Source organism: Eumetopias jubatus, unplaced genomic scaffold, assembly GCF_037043125.1.
Source record: "Eumetopias jubatus isolate StellerSeaLion01/CBP00866 unplaced genomic scaffold, mEumJub1_p1.0 scaffold_3, whole genome shotgun sequence".
NCBI classification, from domain to species: domain Eukaryota; kingdom Metazoa; phylum Chordata; class Mammalia; order Carnivora; family Otariidae; genus Eumetopias; species Eumetopias jubatus.
The window spans coordinates 44,093,368-44,114,436 of record NW_028274809.1 but is presented as its reverse complement, the minus strand read 5'-3'; the positions used below and the strand labels follow the sequence as shown (position 1 = coordinate 44,114,436).

The following is a 21,069-nucleotide window of genomic DNA, read 5'->3' as shown; positions in this document are numbered from 1 at the left end:
AAGGTTAATTCTTTTAAATTATGTTTTTAGATCTATCAAGTCTTAGAGATGAAAACAAAGTCAGAATCTATCATCTCGTTCCAACTATCCTCTCAGGTGTGAAATATGAGAAATCATGAGTAAAGGAAGTGCTGAGGCCACAGAGAAGGTGGGCAAGTACTGCCAATACTGGGCAAGATTTGGGCCAGGAAGATCCCGCATAGCATTTCAGAGGCGGAGTCAGGATGGGGGAAGAGACTCCTTGCTTGCTTTATCTGGTGCTATGGAGAAGCCAATCTTTACTACACTGAAGATTTAATCATACTGAAGTTAGAATTCTCAGAAAAAATACATTAGCCAACTTCATGAGTAAATGCCATTTCTTTCTTTTCTTTTCATTTTTTTAAATGCCATTTCTTTTAATGATGTGTTTTTGCAATGCAAATTATTGTATGTTCCTTTGAGAAATATGTCACTAAAATTCTGATGGCTTAAATATTTGATGAGGCAGCACAGTGTACAACTCTGCATGGTACATACTAAAAGGGATTTAGATCAGTAAACTGTGCTAGAAAATTAAAGGAACAATAGATTTTGATCCCAGAATTTCAACTGTAATGAACTATATTCAGGCATTTTTTTCTGTGAAGCAGTTTGTGCTTTTTATATATTTCTTTTCAATGAGTGCAACAGGCTTGCAAGATGAGTTTACTGTAGAGATGAAGACAGGGAAGTCCACAGTGGGTGTAACCTGCTAAAACACAGCAGGTATCAACCAAGTAAGGATTTAAACAGGGTCTGATCTACTGCAAAGTCAGGAAAAAAATTATGGGAGAAATAGTTGTTTCTTCAACTTTTATACTCATTTTAAGAGAAAATCTTTTTATTTACTTATTTTTTAAGCTCTTCAGCAGTCTTCGGGATCCTCGTAATGAAACCCTGGTAAACTAACCTAATCATTTCTTAGAAATTGAAACTCAATATTCCTGTTGTCTCAATATCACCTGGGGAGTATCTTTTATAAAACCCTACAAAAATAGAACATCTACAAAAAAAGAAATTTAATCTGTCTTCTTTTGAAAGATAACACTAATTTTATTAATTTAATCTTCTGACATTTCAAAACACGAATCATTTTTATTATAAAATAATATACTCACATTACATTTTAAAAATATAGAAGTTAGAGATGAAAGAAATCAATTCTAACTCTGTTAGACTAAAAAGGCAAATGCTTGCATGCTGTTGTGATTTGTACATTTCATAGTTTTTTTCTTATGCATATTTTTAATATATTATGAATTCAGACTGTCCCCTTTTCACCTGTTAACCTTAATATGTAAGAACTGGTAATTTAATCTTGACTCTTTGGTTAACGCAAATAAGACTAGAAAGAATGGGTAGAAAGAAAAAGAACAAAAAGAATGGATAAAAGCTTCCTTCAGCCCTTAATATGTTAAATTCTAATTTTTTCTGAAGGCCTCATCCCACCCCCAATATGTAAGTGGGTATAAATATCTTAGTTATAAGCTCAGGCAGCTACATAATACCGTAGACCGAATGGCTTAAACAGTAGACATTTATTTCTCAGAGTTCTGGAGATGGGAAGTCTAAGATCAAGGTGTTGGCAGATAATTCTGTGTCCAGTGAGGACCTGCTTTCCGGGTTGCAGACTATGACCTCTCACTGTGTGCTTGTATGGCTTTTCCTTGATGCATGCACAAGGAGAGAGTTCTCGGTCTTCCTCTTCCTATAAAGGGCACTAATCTCATCATGTGGCCCTACCTTCATGACCTCATCTAAACCTAATTACCTTTTAAAGGCCTCATCTCCAAATATTGTCACTTGGGAGGTAGGGCTTCGACATATGAATTGTGGGAGGACACGGATATTCAGCCCAAAATAACAACAAAATTATAGTTTAACATAGAGTAAAGGCCCATGATTGTGCTGTAAGCAGAGTCCAAAAGGTTCAACCAAGGAAAATGGGGCCAGTGTTATTGTGAGGGGAGTGAACGACCTGGGTGATGGGAAACTGTCACTAGTTACATCACATCTGAACTTGAGCTATCACGGGGCATGTTATCTCTCTGTTTTGAAGGACCTCTTATACAATCCTATTGTATAACAATAGGATCTGAGCTAATAAAGATGATGCCCCTCATCTTCCCTTGCTGGATATTATTTCAGCCATTTTAAACTGTGTGTTTAAGGCTGAAAGGTTCCATTTTCAACGCCAGTTCTAATTAGTTAGTGATGGCCACCTGAGCACTGCATTGAAGAGAATGCAGAGGCCATGCCTTGGCTGAGAGGAATCTACAGCCTGATTGATTAGTACTGTCCAGAAGGACTGTGGGAAGGAAGGATGTAGGTGTGCATAATGTAATTTGGCCTTCTGGGATTTTAGGCATGTTAGTTTTACTACTAATGAGGACATTCAGGGAGATCCTTCCAGAGAGGCTGAGGCAGAGAGGGAAAGTTGCCCGAAAGGATTGCCAAAGAGAATCTGAGAGAGGAACCAAAGCTGGTGACCTGAGTCAGGAAATACTTGATTATTCCATGGATTCAGAGTAAGCCAACCACTGATGCCCTATAAATATAAAGAACTAGGCTCTCTGTCCAGTTGGAAATTAGGGGGCAGTTCAAGAGGGGGCTGAAACAGGAAATGCCTGAGGCCCACTCTGGTGATTTGTAAGAGCAAACAAATTTGCAGACTAGATATCCACCATTAGTGCCACACAGCTGGGGGTGGGATGAGGCTGAGAAGTTGAACTTCACCTAAAGCAGTAGTTCTCAATGCTGACTGCATCTCAGATTTACCTAGGGAGTTTTACAATTATACCTCTGCCTGTGATCTGCCTTAGAGAAGATAAGTAAAGGGGGTGAGCCCAGGTATTTTAGCTTAAAAGCTTCCTAGAATATTGTGGGCCACTGGCTTAAAGGAAGAAGGAGTATACTGGTATTCCCAATTAATGAGAAGGATCTGAAAGCCCATTGTGGAAGAGAAGGATCAAGAATGGATCATGGTGAAAGAATTTGAGAAGGCCTCCATCCTTACTACCAACTAGTAGCTCACTGAACTCCATCTTGAGCTATATCTGGAAGTTTTGAGGCCTAAAGGGAGGACTTCATTCAGTACCTTCTCTACCAAGTCTGGAACTGAAAGGGGAGGGTGAGCAGAAAGTAGGATCTGGAAGTAGGATAGGAAAAAGCCAAAGAGAAACATGGAGAAACAACAAGGAAGCCAAAAGTTCTCCGAGTCTTTAAAAATGTTTGTAAAATACTACTCAGGGTCTGGATGAGATCTGATGAGAAAATCAGGTGAAGGAGATGGAGACACTTAGCTTGGAGGAAAGAAGCAACAGGGACCATAACTGTCTTTAAATGTTTAAATGAAAAGTCGTAACTGCCTGATCTTCTGATAAAGCCAGCCATGTGCCAAATTCTAGAGTAAGCAAAATCTGAAACTCTTGGCATAAAGAGAGGGTTAGACTTCCTTAGTGTGGCTCTAAAAGCAGAATTAGGATTGAGGGGTTTAAAGTTCCAAGGATGCAGAATTCAGTTCAACCACAAGAACTTTCTATATGAGGGACATTGTATAAAGGTAAAAGGGCTTTAATCTGATGCACTGAGTCTAAGTCCTGGACCTACCAATATTAGCTGTGTAATCCTGAGAAATGTACTTAAGCTCTCTTGAGTTACTATTTCCTCACCAATGAAATACAGGCAATAATAATTGGCTCACATGTGATCATATATATATAAAGACCCAAATATAATATCTAGCTTTGAGCAGGTAACATGTTTCAGATGTTTTTCCTGCTCTCTCCTCACTTACCAATTGAGGGTCTACTCGTACCATAGATGGGCTTGTCCAGCTCTGTGCAATTTGGTAAATGGAAAAGAGAATTGGAAGGAGAGGCAGCGCAGAGAGAAGGGGTAGAGTGCAGAGTCTTCCATGACCAACATTTAGCATTTGGTAATGGATATGTGGTTTTACCCTGGATCAAAGGGATGCCGTGGAAGGCAGCCAGGTGGAGGTTGTCTCAATAACATCCCAACCAAGAGAGGTGGCTGCCAGGAAAGTCAACCCTGGCCACAAGAAACAGTGGGGTGAATCACCAAGAATAGGAGTAGATGGTAGAAATGGGTGAAGCGGGAGCCCTCCTATTAGGCCTTTGGAAAATTCACATAAGCACCAATGAGGGAACCAGATTTGGACGTCTGCCACAGAGAGGGAGCCAATAGCCGGCACTTCCAGGGAGGCCTTCAACACCCCAGGCAGGTGAGAAACACTTGTCTGTCCCTCCTGTCCCTCTTTCCTGTCTCCACACAGAGAGGAGGAGTGTGGGCCGCAGAGGGGGGTGGCCCAGGGGCAGGTAAGCCCCTCCATGGTAGGGGAGCTGGCCAGAACTGGGAGAGGGAATGTGGTCATTGTATCAAAGCAAGATTGAAGCTTTAAATTGGACTAAACTGGATTGGGCTTTTTATCCCTGAAAGTGAGGAGAACTCTAGAGGTCTGCCAGAAATATTGTCAGGGGACACAACAGGGAGATTGTGAACAGTACAGAGTTGAAGGCAGTGATTGTAGAAAAACAAAATCATTTCATATTTCACCTTCCTATGAACTAGGATTGTTTGATAAACCAGATGCAGTAGCTAATATTTTCATTAACAACAAAGTGGCAAGAGGCAAGACTAAATGATAGAGCTTTGGGGAAATGCCCTGATGATGAGTCACTGTGTGATGATGCGGGTGGGTTTCCCCTGAAGGGACTGGAACTGCTCGCCGGCCAGTGGTCCTCAGCAGAGGTCAGTGGTGGGGCAGGAAATCAGAACTTTGGGACCTGGAGCCCGACTGCCTGGATCTCCCAGGAAGGGCACCTTCTGAGGCCCTGGGGAGCTCCCCGGGCACGTGGGCTGCTAGGAATGACACGCTTCCTCTTGGAGGGGATGGAGCATTGACTCATTCTCTGTTTTCCCTTTCCCATTCATTGTCCCTGACTTTCATTAAGATTTGATCAACTTTTTGCATGTTTTGGCTTTTGATGTCCTGAGGAGAATGAAGGGAAAAGGTCCTCAAACACATTTGGGGCAAAGCAGCACAGACAAGGATTGTGACTCCTGCCCTGAGGCCACAGTGGTGGTGGGAGCCTTGGGCACTAGCTGCCAAGAGCTTTGCCCCAAAAGTAACCATCACACAGCAGCCAATTACGTCGGAGGTAGTGGCCAAAATAGGGGTACTTGAGGAAGATGGGTTGCTGATACACATGACAGGGGACCGGGAGAGATTCTCAAGATTCTTAAGCACAGCAGGAGACACTGAGGGTGGGGGACTAATTTATGCCAACGAAACTAGTGTGAGTTAAACCATATCATTTGAGTTACACTATAATTGGAGTTATCCAACAATGGAATGAGCTCCTTGCTACTACAAATGTTTGAAAGATAAATATCTTCCTTTTAGAGAATCCTCTGAGGGTGTTCCTGTGACATTTATTTATTCAACATGTATTTATTTTGCATTTACTGTATATTAAGCAATGTGCTAAGCTTACCCACAGTCTCTAGTAGTAACTGTGGAAACTGAGGAAACTGAAGCTTAAAGGTTACATAAGTTGTTTAAGATCGTAACAGCTAATGAGCAGTAGAGATAGGGTGTGACAACAGGTTGTTGAGCTCTAACCAACATTACCTTGCACTCGCTCCAAAGGTTAGTATGCTAGAGTACACCATCTAGTGAGGGAGGCGGAAACAATGACAGACTGATTCATTGATGCAGTTATGCACAAATTGTTATGGGGCAAGGAGAAGAGGGAATGGAGGGGATGGTCAGGAGTGGCTTCTTAGAGGATGTGTCTCCAAGACTGTGTCTTAAATGATGTGTAGGAGTTAGAAGAGGGAGGGAGCACCATGTGGGTGGGTGAGAGGAAGCTGACATTCCAGACAGAGGAGCCAAGTGAAATGATTCTCACACAAGGCTAGTTCAATAAATATTGGTTGAGTAACTGAATAACAGTATGGACAAGTCAAGATCCAACATAGCTTTGAGGGGACAGGGGTGGGGGCATTCCAAGCACGTCAGCAAGAAATGCAAAGCAAGGTGGGTAGCGTCAGTGAGGCGGAAGATATCCCGGAAGGCCGTAAGCCAGATGGGGGGTAAAAAAAAGCAGCTATGGGGGCAGCAGATATGTTTGGAGGTTGCTTTTCAAGAGTAGATTTTGGAATCTAAGATTTTTGAGGTGGAGCACTTTTAGATGATGAGAAGATGCATGGGGTCACCATGGCAGAGTTGTCTGAAATAAACAGGTGGTAAAGGCCATTGGAGTTTGAAGAATATCCCAACATTTTGCAGCTAGGGGGATTCCTTATAACATTAGGAATCAATAATTCTATTAATTACCTGGCTTTTCTTGAAATGAATGAGTTTGTAAAATGCCTTACTATCAAATTGTCAACATAGGTTTAAGGATAGAACACACAGTTTAGCTAGAGGGCTGCGAAAGTCTTAGCCACTAAAGGCAACTTTGGTGTTTGTAGACATCTTGAGGAGCTTCCTCCAGTCCCATACAGCCTCTTCTTAGACACCTTCCTGGTGTGTGAGGCATAGGTGATAACTATCAGTATAAAAAGTCACATCTGAACACGGCTACACAAACAGAGCACCTCCGAGCACTTTAGCATGTTTTTACCTCTGAACAATTGGCCTTGCAGAGTTCATGATTTCTTGTCACATGAACCCCTATCGCACCCTGCTATTCTTCTGTTCAGAAAAGCAACACAGATCCCAACCATGTCTAAGAAGCTGGATTAAATGGGTTCACTGCCAACTATGATTATTAAAGCTTGACTTTTCACTTCTCCCCAATAAGAAGACAGCATAGAAACACAAACACATCATTTGAGTCAAACTGAGAAGACTAATTTTGATCATCAGAAGAGGCAATGCGGCAGAAATGGGAGATCGTCTTTGACAACTAAATTAAAGATTGATTTTGTCGACTGCTACCTGTTTCTTCATAGCTGCAAGGCTTCTGCGGAAAAGATTGTTCTGGGCTCAGAATCCTCATAATTTTCTGTATCTTCTGGGTGCAACTCAAAAAGATGGTCCCTTTGGGACATAATCCCTACTCAATCTCCGTCTTGGAGCCAGGATTGTGTGTGTATTGTGTGTGCGTCTCACTGCCACACTCTTTCCCTGCTGCTCACTGTGAAAGATCACACTGATCTCAATTCTATCATTTGAGAAAAACCATTCCCAACCTTAAAAAAAAAAAAATGGCCTCAACTTTCAACTTGTGAATTTTTATGGTTGACTTACAAAGGGCTAAAGACTGAGAGGGAGCATGGGAGGTTTGGAATGGAAATACTGACTGCATTCTGACCTTACTGATGCTGACAAGCTTCTACTCCACTTAAATCTCACAGATGCAAACATGAATCTTGCACTTTTGAGTTTCTTGTGGGGTTATTGGTGAGACAGACAGCACACGTACTGACTTCACTGAAAATTCCCTGGTGAAAAGACCCTTGCTAATATTCTGAGAAGTGGGTCTCCAGGCTCTGATACTCTCACTGACCATCGAAGTAATGCATCCCTGACCAGTGTAATTTGTGAGAAGAGAGAGAAACAAATCTTCTTTAACCACGTGTCCATATGTAGGAGCTTCTCGGTGGGTACCCAGTGTACAAGTCCAGGAAACAGCAAAGGCCTCTACACATGGCCTGGTGTTCCCAAGTGTTTTCTCCTTTAAAGAACATTTCTTGGAAATTTGGATTGAAAAGCTTCCATTATTTCTCTCTTTCAGGAAATGATTCACGGTATTTCCAAAACCAACAGAATCTCTCTCATACAGCAGAATATTTGAATTCCCAAAGCAGGAATTGCTCTTTGCAGACCTCCACAGCCTCCTTATTCATTACGTTCATGCCTGTTGGTCTCTTACGCACTAGTGATTCTGGCGCTTCAGCCCCAAATAAAATGAAGACTCTATCTTTTAAAGGTTCATTTTTTTAATTAAAAAAAAAAAAATCTCCAGTCTCCCTGCAGCACATCCAGGTTCTGGTTCTGTTTTCTAGGAAAGGGATTTTATGATGCAGAGGAGACATGTGTGGGGTAGTGGAGAGAACACCAGAGATCAGACTCATCAGATCTCGGGCCTGCATCTGTTACTTACTGGCAGTGGAACTCTAGGTTCATCCTGTAACCCCTAAGCCTCAATTTCCTCAATTATAAGAATTGTCACGTTGCCTGCTGAAGTTTACATGAGATCAGAAGACTTAATGTTTGTAAAAGAGATGTGAAAACGCAGATATCAGGCAAACTGATGTCTGAATATTATTGTGAGTACTTAGAAACTGGACACCTTCTCAATTAAGGGCTAGGAGGCTACCCTCTGTCTGACCATGGAGCAGATTCCAGGGTCCTGGGCAAAGCGTTCCGATGAAGAATTCCTCTAAGTAGTTGGTGGTGTTGGTAATTGTATTTGGGCAGATGTTAGTGCAAAGAGAAAAGTCGGGCTGTACTGAGGGCCCTTAGGTGCCAAGATGCTTTAGGAATAGTCTGTCCTATGTGCCCTATATACTCTTATAGCTTGTCACATACCTGTACATCCTTATTGCTTGTATTTAGACACTCTGAACTTGAATTTCTGCTATTAGAATTCCCAGCATCTTCAAAGTGGTTGGATCAAATTAACAAAGGAGCAATGGTGTCATTTATGCAACCAACTCCATTCATCATGCCTTCTGAGATGCTGGGGTGTGCCAACCACAGGAAAAACACTCCTTGAACCAGCTTTCTTTCTGGGGGTTGCCTACGGAGGGCTCAATTCCTTCCCTGCCTAGGAAATGCTCTCAGCTGAAAGGGGCTCACAATGCCTAGTCAATGTGGGACTAGGGAGGTCTGGCCTCCTGGACTCCATTTCGGACATCTCTGAAGGACCAGCCAATTGCAGAGCTCTCTGTGGGACTGACTGAGGCCTTCACCACAACTGCTTCATGGTTCAACTTTCCCCTCTGCCCAGCCCTGCTCCCCTCCTTCCGTACAGGTCATGTTCTGCCTATGCAGAGAAGAGTTAACTTAGCCGCCCGGGACTTATCCCTTGAAACACCTGCTTATGACTTTGGCCCTTGGCTGGCCTGGGAACTTGGGTCTCAGTAGGGTTTATGCCATTCCCAGAACCAGTAAGAGCAGCTTGCTGTGCCTAAATTGTTGTAGAAACCACGTGATGTATGCTAAATACCTCCTTTCCTTCTGGGAGTCTGGATTTTGGTATGTGTGAGACCAAAGACACCTATGTGACCAGCGTCCAGTAAAAAACCTGGGCACTGAATCTCTAATGAGCTTCCCTAGTGGACACCATTTCGCATGTGCTGCCACACAAGTTCTGTGTGACTCCATGGGGAGAGAGGCCGATGCTTGTGCTTGGTTTCCTCAGGACTTCATCCCATGCACCTTTTCCTCCTTGCTGGCTTTTCTTTATATCCTTTTGCGGTAATAACTTATATCTGCGAGTACAGCTATGTGCCAAGTCCTGTTAGTCCTCCTAGTGAATCACCAAACTCCTCAAAAAACTTTCTGCATGCAAATCTTCACTATCTCAGAAAACTTGGCCTAAGCGACCCACTTCTTCATGGCTCCCCAAGACCTATTTTTCCCTGCAGCTCTATTTCAGTTAATTGTACCACTGTTCTTCCAGTCTTTTAATCTTATAATCTCAGAATCAAAACTCTCCCATCCAACTGCTTGATAGCCCTTCCAAATATATCTCTATTATCCAAAGATATCTCTATCTTCAGCATCTCCTAAATATATCCTCTACATTTTCACTGCCATCACGGCCATAATTTAGGCCATGATACTTTCCATCTAGATAATCACACCAGTTCCCTAATTGTTCTCTTCCCAATCACACTAATACGGAAGTTAATCTTTCTAATGTAAATCTTGGACTAAGTGAGTTTTTAACTTTTTTTTCTTTTAAGATTTTATTTATTTATTTGAGAGAGAGAGTGCAGGAGCTGGGGAGGGCAGAGGGAGAAGGAGACTCCCCACTGAGCAGGGAGGATCCAGGACCACAGGATCATGACCTGAGCCGAAGGCAGATGCTTTACTGACTGAGCGATCCAGGAGCCCCTGTTTTTTGTTTTTTAAAAAGATTTATTTATTTATTTATTTATTTTAGAAAGAGAGTGTGTGTATGTGCACGAGCAGGGGGATGGGCGGGGGGGGGCAAGCAGACTCCCCGCTGAACACAGTGGGATGCTGCTCAATTGAGCTCAGAACCCTGAGCTGAAACCGAGAGTCGAGAGTCCGTCACAACTGACTGAGCCACCAGGCGCCCCATTGAAGCCAAACTAAAACAAAATCACTTCAGTTTTTTTCTCATTGATTCAGAACAATGTTAAACTTCTTAGCAAGGCATTAAAGCCCTTGAGAAACTGGCCTCAGTCACTGAGCCAGTCTTATCCTTTCCCAGTCATTGGGCTAAACCTCTCACTGTTTACTAAACAATCTTTGTATTTTTGTCTCCTTTTTCCTTTGTTTATGCTATTAATTCCCTCTCAAAAGGTCCCTTACCCATCTTCTCTTATCAAGATTTTAAATGCCAAACTTCTTTTGAGAAGCTTCCTCCGTAAAACCTTGCCAATCTGCCTTAAGGCAAAATTCAAGTCTCATCCTCAGCTCTTTGACAGCAAAAATCGATTACTGTGTCTCTACCCCTTTGGATGCGAGTCTCTGAAAATAATAACAAGGCTTCCTCTCCTTTCTCCTTTGAGCTGAATCAATAGATTTGGCTAAACAAGAGCAAGAGAAAATTATTGTGTAAGAGTTCCTAATCCTTATGGCAGACAGAGAATCATTCATAATTTATAAACTGTATGCTCTGGGCCAGTGGTCTTCAAATGTTCTGGTTTATGTACCCCCAAACAAATGTGAACACATATCTTCAATTTCATATGTACTTGTGTATATGTTATATTGTACCAACATTTTCCATACATCATAGAACAGACATAAATAGTGATGTTCAAAAGATGAGATGAAAAGTAGGTGTAGAAAGTTCTAATATTTCCAAGCCGTGCCCCAGTGACTCCCTGTACATTGAGGTGTGTGCACTCTTTTTTGGAGAACGCTGCTTCCCACTACCAGGACTATGTGCTTAGTTTCCCCTTTGTGATCTCTGCCTTGAATCAAAATACTTTTTTTTTTTCCAGTTGTGTTATAAGCAAAGCTAGGAAATATAATTTCTCTGTGGCTCGGGTACAAAACGTTTATTTTTCTCAAGGGAAAGATGAACTTCACCAGCAGTGAAGGTCCTGGTGGTTTAGCTGCCCTTTGTAGCCAGAGATTATCCAAAGGGCATCTTAGTCTTATTTTTATTAAGGAAGACAGCTATTCAGATAGTCCCTGAAGACTTTTGGTGTTGTTCTTGTTGTTGGGTGGTTGTGTGTTCAAACCACACCTCTGATATGCTGTATGATAAGAAAGACTTTTTAAAGTCTGGGTTGGGCTGCAGGCAGGTTGAGGCAAAATGTTTTTCTCTTAGTAATGGCAGATCCAGTTTGATAATGTACAACTTTAAGTTGCGGCAGTGACCTTAAAAATGTGAAGCTCTCAGCTCACTTTGCTGTCACAACAGACTTTTGAGCAATCCAAGCAGAAAAAAAAATGCAAGTGCAAGAAATATGTAAAGGGGGTGTGTGGCATAAAAATAACCATAGTAAGTTTTTGGAAAATGTGGTCAAATGCATATTAGCATCAAGCATAAACTTGAGAATATGACACAGAGGGAAGTTCAAAAAACAAGTATGTTACAAAAGAACATTTACACAACTTTGGATTAAATATCTTTGAACTTGAATTAATAAGGGAAGAGAACCCAAAAAGACAGAAACTTGCTGTTGTACGATAAATCTTTGGGGTGGTATTCTAGAATACTTTCTCCACATAACTCCAAAGTGATTGCATTAATATTGACATCATCTGAGGCTTTTGTAGTTACAAATGGACTCTCTACTTCTACAAACAAGGCTTACTGGAAACCGCTACATTGAAAGTCATTAAAACATACCACAATGACTCCAAAAGGCAAGCTGAGCATCATTAATTGCCCTTTCACACACATCCCACACACCCCACACAACAGAGGTAAAGATGGGCTGCAGTTCACATTCTAGCTCTGAGTTTGATCCAATCACCAGCTAGGAATGGACAGTTTGGGGTTTATAGCAAATGCACCTTTCCCTGGGGAAATTTCATTTCAGTGAAAAGAAATGAAGCAGAAAGGGAATATAATTAATTGCTTTCTTCTCCTCAGCTGTGCTGGTATATTCTCCGTCTACCCAGGTTCCCCAGGCATTAGACTGTGCCTTGTACACCACTCCATTCTCACATTGCTCCAGGGAAGGCAGAAGCAGAGAGGAAGTGGAGAAAAGCCTGTCAGACTCTCTAACAATCACTTCAGTGCATGATGAAGTAGATGCAGACCACAAGGGTGCAGTTAGAGGCTACTAGGTCATCGTGTTCTTCCACAGTAAAGCTTGGGTACACAAAAACAAATGTATATCAAGTTGTACAGGTAATTAATAGAGATCTATCTGCCTTTTCTGCAAGTATTTGAGGAGTTTAAGAGTGAAATATAACTCATACAATAGTTTATACAATAGTTGATGTTTCTGGAAAAGCTACAGATATCTTGGAATGCAACTAGTCAGTTAATATAGAAAAAGTCTAAAAAAGAAATGATTTTTATGTCTCTCTGGAGTGGAGTTATAGTGTGTATTTTAAGATCTTCTGTTCTGTTGATCTTAGATCAAATCAGGAATGAAAAAAGCACCTCATTTATTCAGTAGCTGGGGAACCAAGAGAAGGGATATGCCAAGATTTATAAGTTTTTCCTTAATTCTAGGACAATAGTAATATTTGATATTTGTAATTCAGGCTGCCTGGATAAATGGTTCAACATTCAATATTCTAATAGGATGCAAAGTTGCTAATAATACCAAGTAAGGAAACACCAGACAGAAGTATAGATTGTAACTAAATGGTGAGATGGCAACTAAGAGAGATCAGCAATACAGGAATATATTTTTCTGACACCAAGATAGATTTTGAAGCAGGAGTCCTCATCCAGCCAGTCAGAATTTGCCAGTGGCTTTTAAGGTCAACTCGGTAAAACTGTAAGCCATTTGTTGTTACTGTGCTTCTTTCTTCATTCACTGTCCATCCTCAACACTCTCTCTCCATGCTTTAGGAAAGAGAAGACAACTTAGAGTGACACCTCTTCAAATATTCTTCATGGACCTAGACTGACCAAACTCAACCTCCACATCTCTTTTCCCAGAGGCTGTTAGGGCCTTCGAGAAAAGAAAAGTAATTCCTCCTCACAAAAACTCAATTTACTATTCTGGATTCAGTCAGGAAAACAGAAACCATGGTCAGTATTTCAAACATGAGGGATTTAATACAGGAAGTTGTTTACAAAGTGTTGGAAGGGCTGAAAGAGCAAAAGGAAGAAGGGGAGATATGCAGAGTTAGGAAAACTCCCGATGCTTCTCAGCTTGTACCCACGAGCCTGTTCCTGTCCCTGGGCAGCTATGGATGTGGTCACTTCAGGGTCTGGAATTGTCAGAAATTTCCCTCCGTGGCTAGGGCTATAAACAGTAAAGAGATTCTGTTGCTGCCTGGGCAGCTGGAGCCTGCAGCGCCATTGCCCCCTCTGTTGCTATTGATTTAGAAGTACAACACTTCTCCCTTCCTCTGATCTTTCCCAATGCCTGCCATTGGCAGATGCCAACAGGAGGCCACTGGCAGGGAGTCTGAGAAACATAATTTGCAGACTTCAGGCCCCTAGGAATACAGAACAGATTACAAAGTTTAGGTAAGCTGAAAAACAACAGATAAATAATCAACACAGTCAAGCAACTTGCTCTAAACCAAAGCTTCCTAAACTTTCTTTTAGTTCATGGCATATGTAGAAATTGGGATAAACTGGAGGAGATTTGAGGACTTCTACGTGGGGCTTGGTAAAAGCATCTATTACATTTTATTTATATTATAATTATGATGAATAAGTACAATATAAAGTATAAGGGAAGATATTAGATACTGAATTTGTGTGAAATTTCCAAATAAAATGTTTAATTTGATAAACTTGAGTTTGCCTCCTTAAACATGACATTTTATGTGTGAGTTATCCTTGAAATGGCTACATGCAATTCTTATCAATGCTCTTCAATAAAGAGCTCTTCAAATTGTTGATAGTCACTATTAATAAAAAATTGTTCACAAATGGATGACAGAAAAAAATTTAAAAAAATAACATTTTCATTTCCATTCAGAAACTCACTACTTTTGAAAACATAAAAACCAATAGCTTTTCCTTTTCTTCATTGGCAAACATAATGTTGACATTTCTTGTGATGACATGGTTTTTGAATTCTAGAAAAAATTTTCAAATTCACTTAATGTGTTTCTATCACATATGCATTGTCAGTATGGTTACTCTGCAGCTAACTTGGATGTCCCTAAAATGACACATTGGTTGCAAATAGGAGCATTGAATAAATGTGAAAATAGAGACTTAGGGCAAATGCTGGGTTGGGAGCTACACTGGTCAGAAGCCCCTGCCCAAGCTGACCAATTCCACTTTCTCTGCCTCTTGGGCACCCACAGCACAAACTCCCCCAGCAGGACCAGAGCCTCCTCATTCATGTTAAGTCCATGTTGGTGTGCTCTTAGTGACCTGCTGAAGGAGGTGCCAGGTGGTAAAACACCGCCTTGACTGCAATCCCTGCATCTTGGCAGAATGGGGGTAAAAGATATTGTTCTGCTTGCCATCTGTAGGAATCTTGGGGCACACTATCCCACACACTCAACTCCACTAAGGAATCAGTGTCTAGAATACAATTAGATCCATTCACAGGGCACAAATTGGGCAGCTCTACCCTCAAGACCAGGAAGAAACACATGGTTTTACCTACTGTGGGTTTCAAAAGTTTATGAGTCTAGTTCTGCTTGAAACTCCTTTCACTGATTTCTACAAACCTGCACTTATTCAAAACATACAGAGACATACATTGACAAAAATTCTGAACAGATTTCTATATCTTTGTAGCAGATTTTTGCATTGCAGCTTTGAAATAAGAATGCTGGAAGACTATTTGTTGGTTAGTGGGGTTGGCAGTTCTAACTTGGCTCCCCATGATCCTTCCTCCCGGTCTTCGTGCCTGTGAGTGTGGGTTGGACCTAGTGGTTTGCTTCTAATGAATAGAATACAGCAAACACAGATGGGATGTCACCACCGGGATTAGGCACCAATGTGACATTTGCTTGCATCTTGTTTACTTTCTTTTGGTCTCTCACTTGCTCACTCTGATTGAAGTCAGTTGCTATGTTATGAACTGCCCAAGGGAGGCCCTCCTGGCAAGAAACTAAGAGCCAGAGAAGAACTGAGACCCTTAGTCCAAGAGCCTGGAAGAACTGAATCTTGCCAACAATCATGTGAGTGAATTTGGAAGCAGATCTTCCCCATTTGAACCTTGAAATGACTGCAGTCCTAGTTGATGACTTGACTGAAGCTTTGTAAGAAGTCTTTTTTTTTTTTTTTAAGATTTTATTTGTTTATCTGACAGTGAGATAGATAGAGCACAGGTAGGCAGAGCGGCAGGCAGAGGGAGAGAGAGAAGCAGACTCCCACTGAGCAGGGAGCCCAATGCGGTACTTGGTCTCAGGACCCCGGGATCATGACCTGAGCCGAAGGCAGCCACTTAACCAACTGAGCCACTCAGGCACCCAAAGCTTTGTAAGAAATCTTGAGCCAGGAGACCTGAGCTAAGCTGTACCCAGGTTCTTGGCCATAGAATTGGCAATTTGTGAGATAATATTTGTTGCTTTAAATTGCTAAATTTGGGGCTAATTTGTTCCTCAGCAGAGTGGCTGGGAAACATATGTAGGAGAGCATCTTTTTGTGGGGAAGGGCTTAATCAGTTTGTGAGTGTACTTTCTCTTTGTCTTTTCTCTTGCTTTTGGGTGAAAAGTAGGCAAACCTGAGGGTTGGAGTACTGGAAACCATCTCAGCATACAGATGAGTGTCTCATTGTAAGAATGGCATGAAAGTCATTTCTCATATCATAATCACTCCCGTGCTTAAACACAGGGAGTAGAATGGAAAGCAGAATCGTTCTAAGTAAACTTTTCTTTCTTTGCCCCTGCCCTCTCTCATATAGCTACATTTGCATAAGTTAAAGGTACATTACAATATACCCCTCTGCGTTTAACCTGTCTTCATCTACGACTTTAGAAAGCCATCAATTTCTATTGTATACCTATATGACCAGAGATTTCTTTAAAAGGGTTAAAAATTCCTGAAAGCCAAAAGTAATTTGCATGGTTGTCCTATGAGTTAAGAGCATTTTTTTTTTTTTGCATTTTATGTAGTATGTGTCCTTATGTGTGCTAGGCAGTGAAAGATAGAAATGGGGAGAGGTTGCCTTACTAGAAGTGGCCCTATCCATCCTTGAACTCCTTAACTATTGGCTTAGATCCATCGAGTTTGCCAGGTTAGTTCAACTGTGATAACCTGACCCAGCCACTAGGTGAGTCATATTGTCCAGGTACATTCTGACACTAAGGGTACATTTAAGAGGCACAGAAAGTTATGTAAGCACCAGGTGACTGTTCAGGTGAAGCAGGAATGGCTCCTGAAGCATAAGACTGAAGAAAGGTGTCCCAGTCTCAAGTTGGGATTAGCCACACAGTATTAGAATTCAAAGGCATCATTGAGAGAGCATCTCAGAGGTGAGCAATATTTACTTGTGAATTCAAGGAATATAAAAAAGTTTATAGGTTTCAGTTTCCCCCCTTCCAAAAGGAAAAGGTTTTTTAGGTCTCCTGGAGAAATGTAAAATCTTAGAACTTACATTATCCAATTCACTGAACTGAAAAACATCAACGAGAGAGTGATATTGATTTTAGCCATGAAAATGTTAATATATAGGCATATTTATGAAGCCACTCACTAAAGGCAGCTTTAAAATTTTTCATCTTGAAATGATACTTCAAGCTGTATTGCAAAGGTAGGTAATGATTCCTGGGTTGGGACTGATTATCATTGATGACTGTCATTTTACAAGTGGGAAAACGGAGGATGAAAAAGATCCAGAGATTTGCCCAAAGTCACGGTGCTAGTGATATCTCTAGGCCTTCAACCAAGCCCTTTGACTTCCCAATTTCTGTACCATTTTAGGAAATTTAGGAGGGGGTCAGGGTAGACTAGTTTGGAAATTGAGTGACTGTTAGTTGCCTATAAAATGTTTTGTATTGGACGATTGTTTTTACTTGTGACAGCAACTACTGTTAATTCCCTTTCAAAAATTTGAGTTAAAATTGATAAAGTGGGCTCTCCCTCTCCATCCACCTCTCCCCTCACTCATGCTTGCTCTTGCTCTCTCTCTCTCAAATAAATAAATAAAAAATAAAAAAAAACTAAAAAAATTGATAAAGTAAGTTTGGATTTGTTAGGTTTTGATATAGTCTTCATTCCAGTGGTCATGGGCTCAGAAGTTCTGTTTCTAGGGAAGGAAGAAGAATGGATCTTGAAGATAACTTACTGTTTTTGCCACAACACACTTGGCTCTGTCTGGAATGTTTTTATTTCCTTCTCTGCTTAGCAAACTCTAGTTCATCCCTATAGGTTTAGCTCAATTATCATCCTTCCTGCAAAGCCTTCTCTCTGTTTTCTTACTGGGCTTTATAAATCCTTCCATCTTGACACTTTCTTGTTATTCATTTAGCAAGTTTTTAAGTCCCTCCATATGTTAGGCATTATTCTGGGAACTGGGGATCTAGCAGTGACCAAAACAAAGTCCTTTCCTTTGCAAAGCTTATTGCATCATAATTATTTAGAATCCTTTGTACTCTAAGGCTGTCTCAAACTGAGATAAGAAGGGCAATATTCAAACTTCAAGCATTTTTATTCCCAACTAAATGTATAAATCTATTATCGAGGACTAAGATAAAATCATTAGATAAGTCTTCAAAAGTATTTCATATTCTTTCCTATTAATCACAGAGGTAATATTTGTGGTTTATAAATCATCTCTTTTAGGGAGTCACAGACCTTGGAAGGACCTCGAGGATTATTTAATTAAACCACTTCAGTTCAGATGAGAAGTCTGAGTATTGAATCACAAGATTTTATTTGCTCAGGATAATATGCCAAGTTAACGTCAGGGCTAGAAGTAGAATCCAAGAATATTGATTCTTATACAGGTTCCTTTGATGTGTTGCATTTTGTGAAAAAGTATCACACTGAAAAATATAATTTAGTTATGTTTATAAAATCATCCTTTCTAAAAATTATAGCATTAAAATTCAGGTAAAAAAAGTATTACAAGAATAGGGATATGTTGGTGTGTGTGTGATAGTGTTAAGGACATTTTCTAATTCCAATATGTGGGGGGGAAAAGAATAAATAATTTGAATATAAACATATTGGAGAATGGTAATATAGAGTTGTAAAACGTCAAGTTACATTGTAAGCGTGACAGATGACATATCACAACCAGGTCTACACAGTCCTTTCCTAAAATTTTATGGATTCCATTAGAGATCTTCTTTATGTTAATTTGAGATCTGTGATAGTGCACACACACACTCAAAAACCTGAAAATCAGTGTTTTAATTGAAAACTGATATAAAAATAATGCCATTATGCAGTTTTTAGCAACCACTGAACTCTAACACAGATCCTTGCTCTTTGAACCTTTGCTCTCACATACCAACAGATGCAGTCTAAACACATGCCCCCACATTCACACCTACAACATTCAGCCCCTCACCTGCCCCTCACACACAGTTCTGACACATCAGCTCCATTTCCTTCATCCATGGGAGATAGCGTGAAGGAGAAATGAAAGTCAGGAGCACAGATGCATGATATACAAATGTGTGTATTACACAAAGCCTGTGGAAAAAAAACTTTGAATGAAATAGCAATAATTTATTTCAGAAAAATTAACTTTGGTAAAATCAGTGAAAATATAGCCAGCTCCTCCAGCTTAAATTCATGAAACTAGAAAGGAAGATTGTGATTCAGAGTATAATCCAATCCATTTTTGATAACAATGTATTTAAACAAATACAACACATTGATAATTTCCTGAGGAAAAGGGCTTAAAACAGTACTATTAAATTAATTCTAATAGTCCTAAAAAGAAGAAAATAATATTTTCTTTTTTTGAGGTTTTTGGGTTTTGCTTATATCTTCTTTTCTTTTTTTTTTTTTTCATCATAAGTGTACTTTTTAATCCCCACCCCCTATTTCCCTCACCCCCCCAACCCACCTCCCCTCTGGTAACCATCAGTTTGTTCTTTATAGTTTAAGAGTCTGCTTCTTGGTTTGCCCCTTTCTCTCTCTCTTTTCTTTCCTTTGCTCATTTGTTTTGTTTCTTAAATTCCACATATGAGTGAAATCATATTATATTTGTCTTTCTCTATTTCACTTAGTGTAATACTCTCTAGTTCCATCCATGTTGTTGCAAATGGCAAGATTTCACTTTTTTATGGCCAAGTAATATTCCTTTATATGTATGTATAAAGGATATATATGTCACATCTTTTTTATCCATTCATCAGTTGGTGGACACTTGGTCTACTTCCATAATTTGGCTATTATAAAGAATACTGCTATAAACATAGGGGTGCATGTATCCCTTTGAATTAATGTTTTTGTATTTTGGGGATAAATACCCAGTAGTGTGATTACTGGACCATAGAGTAGTTCTATTTTTAACTCTTTGAGGAACCTCCATACTATTTTCCACAGTGGCTGCACCAGTTTGCATTACCACCAATAGTGCACCAGGGTTCCTTTTTCTCCACAACCTTGCCAACACTTGCTGTTTCTTGAGTTTTTGATTTTACCCATTCTGACAGGTTATGAGGTGATATCTTATTATAGTTTTGATTTGCATTTCCCTGATGATGAGTGATATTGAGCATCTTTTCATGTGTCTGTTGGTCATCTATCTTTAGATCTTCTATGGAGAAATGTCTGTTCATGTCTTCTGCTCATTTTTAAATTGGATTATCTGCTTTTTGAGTATTGAGTTGTATCAGTTATTTATATATTTTGGATACAAACCTTTTATTGGATATATCATTTGCAAATATCTTCTCCTATTCAGTAGGTCTTTTAGTTTTGTTGGTTGTTTCCTTTGCTGTGCAGAAGGTTTTTATTTTGATATAGTCCCAATAGTTTATTTTTGCTTTTATTTCCCTTGTCTCAGGAGACATATGTAGAAAAATGTTGCTACAGACATGTCAGAGGTTACTGCTTGTGCTATCTTCAAGGATTTTTATGGTTTCAGGTCTCACATTTTGGTATTTAGTCCATTTTGAGTTTATTTTTGTGTGTGGTGAGAAAGTGGTCCAGTTTCATTCTTTTGCATTGTAGCTGTCCAGTTTTCCCAACAACTTTTTCAAGAGACTGTCTTTTTCCCATTCTATATTCATTCTTCCTTTGTTGAAGATTAATTGACCATGCATACAGTTGTGGATTTATTTCTGGATTTTCTGTTCTATTCTGTTGATCTATGTGTCTATTATTATGTCAGTACCATACTGTTTTCATTACTACTACTTTGTAATATAACTTGAAATCTGGAATTGTGATTCTTCCAGTTTTTTCTTTTTCAAGATTGCTTTGGCTATTTGGGGTCTTTTGTGGTTCCACACAAATTTTAGGACTGTTTAGTTCTAGTTCTGTGAAAGATGCTGTTGGTATTTTGATAGGGATTGCATTAAATCTGTAGATTGCTTTAGGTAGTATAGACATTTCAACAACATTTCCTCTTCAACCCATGGAATGTCTTTCCATTTCTTCACATTGTCTTGATTTTTTTTCATCAGTGATTTATAGTTTTCAGAGTACAAGTATTTCACCTTTTGGATTAAGTTTATTCCAGATATTTTATAGTATTTTGTGCAAATGTAAATGGAATTGTTTTCTTAATTTCACTTTCTTTTTTTTTCTTAAGATTTTATTTATTTATTTGACAGAGAGAGACACAGTGAGAGAGGGA

General features: G+C 40.0%; 1 protein-coding gene across 3 annotated transcripts in view; it reads right to left on the bottom strand.

Moving 5' to 3' along the window:
- STAT1 (signal transducer and activator of transcription 1) overlaps positions 1–21,069 on the bottom strand; it is a 293,833-nt gene that overhangs the window by 1,415 nt on the left and 271,349 nt on the right. The window lies entirely within an intron of this gene.